The sequence below is a fragment of the Argentina anserina genome, chromosome 3, assembly GCF_933775445.1.
Source record: "Argentina anserina chromosome 3, drPotAnse1.1, whole genome shotgun sequence".
In the NCBI taxonomy this organism is placed as follows: Eukaryota; Viridiplantae; Streptophyta; class Magnoliopsida; order Rosales; family Rosaceae; genus Argentina; species Argentina anserina.
In genome coordinates, this window is record NC_065874.1 from 15,110,516 (window position 1) to 15,116,515 (window position 6,000).

Genomic DNA, 6,000 nt, shown 5'->3' on the forward strand with positions numbered 1-6,000 from the left:
GTTATTTTGGGTTTCATATATGAAGAATATAATTTCAGACTTCTTTGGTTTTATGTTTTGATTGTATGAACTCATGAGATTTGTATGTTTGGTGTGTATAATGACTTAGGGCAGTAGGGTTTCGAAATTAATTTAGGTTTTATTTCAATTAATTCCTTGAATTTGTACATCTAAATCAATACTTGAGGAAGCCAAGGCCATGGTTCTCCTAGGGTTGCAATTTAATTCACCAAAGTGTGCATTGATTGAATATGCGCTTCGTGTTTCAATTATGGATACTTATATAGGGCTGTGATAGTTCTAGGAATTTACATGTTTAATCAAGATGAGTGACGCCATGCTTGCTTACATGTCTCCAATTCGACTTAATGTGCTTATGTGCTACTTTGTTGTTCAATTAGTACGCTTCGTTATGTTGAACTCTCTTTAGCATATGTTTAGGATTGAACGCTTCGTTGATTCTAAATAATTAAGAAGTCTTAACGATTAGATGAACCGCTTCGGACTCTAATTAGAATTGGAATTGAAATGTACTTAGAAAGAATCGAAAATACTTGCTGCCTATATGTTGTTCTATGCGTGTCATACATGTTAAATGAATCGAATTTGTGTTTTGGTTATGTGATGAATGGTTGATCAATTGTATATAAGTAATTTAGGATTTATTTTAAGTTGTAGTTTTAGAATCCAAATCAAATCCCCCAATAACATGATAGGTGTTGAGGCCCTTTTGATTCCCCGGACTGAACGATCCCTGCTTATTCTATACTAACGATGATGTTTTTCAGGGTATTTTATAGACGTTCTAACCCAACGCTATATCATGTATCATAACCTTTATATTAGGTTTAAAATAAAACTATCGCATTATGAAGCGACTATATGAAGAAAAATTCTAGGGATCGATCGACACCAGCCAATGTGATCGGTATATATATTTAGTGACCCTATAAAAATTTCATCTAATTCAGACCTCATTTGACTGTTGGAATTTTCGGTAAATCAAAAACACCACTATTATGCCCTAAGGGAGGATCCATTACAAAGATGCGAACGCCGAAAGCCGAAAGCCATTTGCATATCTGAAGTCACCTAATTTTTGTTACCTATCGTGCGCGGTCACACTTAAGAAATATATTTGGTAAAACCCCGGTCAATGAGATTTTTTTTATGTGAAAACGCCTCTTTTTTTGTTGACCGTAGGTACGAACGGTCAAACCATGTCCAAAACGGACGAAATTTTTACGGGGTCCCTAAAGATATATATCGATCACATATGCTGGTGTCGATCGACCATATTTCGAATTAGAGTTGACGATCACCTAAGTGTCAACTAATGTCTCATAACCTTTATATTAGGTTTAAAATAAAACTATCGCATTATGAAGCGACTATATGAAGAAAACTTCTAGGGATCGATCGACACCAGCCGATGTGATCGGTATATATATTTAGTGACCCTATAAAAATTTCATCCAATTCAGACCTTATTTGACCGTCGGAATTTTCGGTAAATCGAAAACACCACTATTATGCCCTAAAGGAGGATCCATTATAAAGATGCGAACGCCGAAAGCCGTTTGCATATCTGAAGTCACCTAATTTTTGTTACCTATCATGCGCGGTCGCACTGAAGAAATATATTTGGCAAAACCCCGGTCAATGAGGTTTTATTATGTGAAAACGCCTCTTTTTTGTTTGACCGTAGGTACGAACGGTCAAACCATGTCCAAAACGGACGAAATTTTTACGGGGTCCCAAAATATATATGCCGATTACATCTGCTAGTGTCGATCGACCATATTTCGAATTAGAGTTGACGATCACCTAAGTGCCAACTAATGTATCATAACCTTTATATTAAGTTTAAAATAAAACTATCGCATTATGAAGCGACTATATGAGAAAACTTATAGCGATCGATCGACACCAGCAGATGTGATCGGTATATATATTTAGTGACCCTATAAAAATTTCATCCAATTCAGACCTCATTTGACCGTCGGAATTTTCGGTAAATCGAAACACCACTATTATGTCATAAGGGATGACCTATTACAAATATGCGAACGCTGAAAGCCGTTTGCATATCTGAAATCACCTAATTTTTGTTACCTATCGTGCGCGGTCGCACTGAAGAAATCTATTTGGCGAAACCCCGGTCAATGGGGTTTCAATATGTCAAAACGCCTCTTTTTTAGTTAACCGTAGGTACGAACGGTCAAACCATGTCCAAAACGGATGAAATTTTTACGTGGTCCCTAAATATATATACCGATCACATCTGCCGGTGTCGATCGACCATATTTCGAATTAGAGTTGGCGATTGCCTAAGTGTCAACTAATGTATCATAACTTTTATATTAGGTTTAAAATAAAACTATCGCATTATGAAGCGACTATATGAGGGAAGCAAGACGGCTAAATAATGCACCTCTTATACATTAGGTTAATTAGGTTAGAAATTAGGCGCGGCTGTGAGGCCGACTACATTATTATTTTTATTTAAAATAATAATAATAATGTAAAATTATAAATATGACAAAATGATGTCGTTTTGTAACGTTGATCATTGACTTCGGGTTTTTCAGGTCGGTTCGGTTTCTAAGGGACTGAACCCAGAACCCAACCCAAACAGAATCGGTTCGGTTCAATTTTTTTATTTTCGGTTCGGTTTTATTCGGATTTCGGTTTTTTCGGGTTCGGTTTGAGTTCGGGTCCGGTTTTTTCCGGTTTTCGGGTCAGTTTGTCCACCCCTATCTTTTTTACCATGCACTTTATTCCATCGAGACAATCTCGACTCAGAAATTTTCATACCATTTGGCCTTGGCCTAAGTTCCAGAAACCTCTCCCGATCCCAAACCTGAACTAACTGCAAAGGTGACTTGAGGTTGAGGTTTAGGTCACCATCTCCAAGCTTCAATTCATTTGAAGCTACAATTGCCTTCTTCAACAAACTCATATCAGCAAGAACGGGATGCGCAAGTGCGATTCGACTCTCCCTAGACAAATGGATTGCAATGGGGAAAACACGCTTTTGTATAGACCTCTCAAGATCATGAACGACATACCTTGACAACCAAAATGCAAGAAATGCTTCGTGCTCCAACTCACTCCTACTGTTCATGAACTTCTTTAACCACACACTCGGCTGAGCACGATCAACTTCTTTCCTTGCCTCCACCAATTTCTCGTCAACTTGTTTCAGATCAATGCTTTTAAGTGGGCTGAAAATGAAGTCACCCAAAACAGAGAAGCCTCCCAAAACCATTAGATCCTCCAACGTAAGAGTTGCTTCACCCCAATGAAAGATGAATGTCAGTCTCAGGACACCATTTCTCAGCAAGGCCAAATACAACATCACCAGTCTTTTTCCTGATTTGGTACTTGGTGCTGATGATGGCATCAAATACACCAGCTTTCTTCCATATAGAATAGTAAAGAGAGGCCAGGAAGTCGACCCAAGAACTCCAAACGTCTTGAAGTTCACACCAGCCATGGAATTGAACCTCTAGAGACCACTTGTTTGGCTCGAAACGGGAAGGGAGGGATGAAGAACAGAGAGGGAGCTTCAGATGAGGTTTAGTAATGGAGGAACTAGGGAGAGTTGGTTTAAGAAAATAGGTTTTTTTGCGAAATGGGTGTCCTCCCCCAGTTGGTGAGACCATGAGAGCATCGTCTTTCTCTTGAATGAGACTCTTCCATCAATAAAGAACAAGGTCATAGCACAAGACATGAGATTTTTAGAGAGAGAGAGAGAGAGAGAGAGAGAGAGAGAGAGAGAGAGAGAGAGAGAGAGAGAGAGAGAGTATTGAGATTTCGGAGTTGAGGAGGAAGGTTGACCACGGTCAAACTGTTTTCCAAAGCTGAGGTCATGCCAATTAAATCAATAATGGGCAATAAACGCTGAAGCAATGTCAATTATTCGGTGTACTCAGCTAATCATATTATATTATGGTATAATTAACATGCACGCGGTGAAAATAACAAAGTTTATTTACATATAATAACAAATCAGAAACAATCACAGTAAAAAATAGACCAATAACATAAAGGATGTACGTCACGTGTGATATGTGGCGGGTACATATAATAATTTCTTAGTCTACGAGTTTCATACTTTTCAGGAATTCATGTAGGTTGAACACTCAAATTGCCAAAATTTGTGATCAGATTTACGAGTTTAGGTAGTCAGAGGCCCAGAGTTGTACATGTTTAAATGCAAAGTTGTCACTATGTAGCCACAGAGATATTTGAAGGGGATCAGAGAAACTTTCATAATTGTTCTTTCACATGATTACTTTTTCCACTCTCTCATCTCATAAATTATCATGTAATTTTTGGGTGCAAGATCATATAAGTGAGCTTAATGTTCTAAGCCAATGGCACAATTGTCCCTAGTACGAATTAGGGACCATGTAATGTGACACTCTGGCATGAGCCCTATATGAATAAATGTCAGATCGATCATCTTCAACATAGAGAAAAGAATGCAATAATCCTCACCATGTCATATGTAATTAATCTTCAATTTTCAGGAGTAGAGTTGTTGAGAAGTTTCATGGCTTGGACAAGGGTTTTCCTGAACCATACCAAGTGTCACGACCCGGACCGCTCCGCCGTAACACGATATTGTCCGCTTTGGGCATAGCCCTCACGGTTTTGTTTTTGGGAGCTCAGAAGCACCTTCCCAGTGGGTCACCCATCCTGGGATTGCCCTGGGCCAAGCATGCTTAACTTCGGAGTTCTCCTCTCCTCCGAAGCCGTTGAGCCCCCAAAAGGCCTCGCGTTAGATAGAGGTGGGTATGTACATATAAGACGCATCACCCCCTCTCCGTTGGCCGATGTGGGATATTACAATCCACCCCCCTTGGGAGTCCGACGCCCTCGTCGGCACACTCGCACCACACGGCAGAGTGGCTCTGATACCAAATGTCACGACCCGGACCGCTCCGCCGTAACACGATATTGTCCGCTTTAGGCATAGCCCTCACGGTTTTGTTTTTGGGAGCTCAGAAGCACCTTCCCAGCGGGTCACCCATCCTGGGATTGCCTTGGGCCAATCATGCTTAACTTCGGAGTTCTCCTCTCCTCCGAAGCCATTGAGCCCCCAAAAGGCCTCGCGTTAGATAGAGGTGGGCATGTACATATAAGACGCATCACCCCCTCTCCGTTGGCCGATGTGAGATATTACAATACTGTAACGACCCTAAAATTTCGAGCTTCAAAACTCAAAATCTTAGAATCGTTAAACACAAAAATAATCTCAATGAAATCGAAATCATTTTAATGTCGCAGCGGATCACATCTGAGTTTAAAATATAACTCAGTCAAGCCGATTATTACAAACCCAAATGATAATTCAACATATAACAAATGGAATTGTATAATCCTCACAACAACCTCACAAATAAAATCACACCAAATCTCACACACAATCCACGCTGGAACCTCACCACGACTGGATGCGATCGACTTCGAGTTTTCGGAGTCGTCACTCAATCACCACTACTCAGCACCTGCGGAAGTATTCCCTACACCATTGAAATTGGTGCACCGGGATTGCAACACAAACCCGGTAAGCTTTACAGCTCGTATGAGTAAAATATTAAAATAACTCAAGTCTCATAAAAGACACAACTCCACATCAACACAGTATAATGAAAAATCATGAGAAAACGAGCAACCCATCTGGTTACTCTAATACTTTCACAAAATGGTATCTAATGAGCGCTGGTACACATCCGTTACCCCTCACTTAGTATACCGCTGATGTTGGGTAACCACCCGCCACCCAACATCCAAAACAAGCTGAGTACCCATGATCAGATAACCACCCGTTACCTCATGCAGTACTATGGCAGACAGACTAGAGCTCTAACTGTATCGTAACCTTCGCCCGGCCAAAGGCTAGGTTCCGACTTGCCTCACATGTACAATAATCTCACATCATATTGTACCACACATCACGTCCGAAGACAAATCACAATATTTCACATT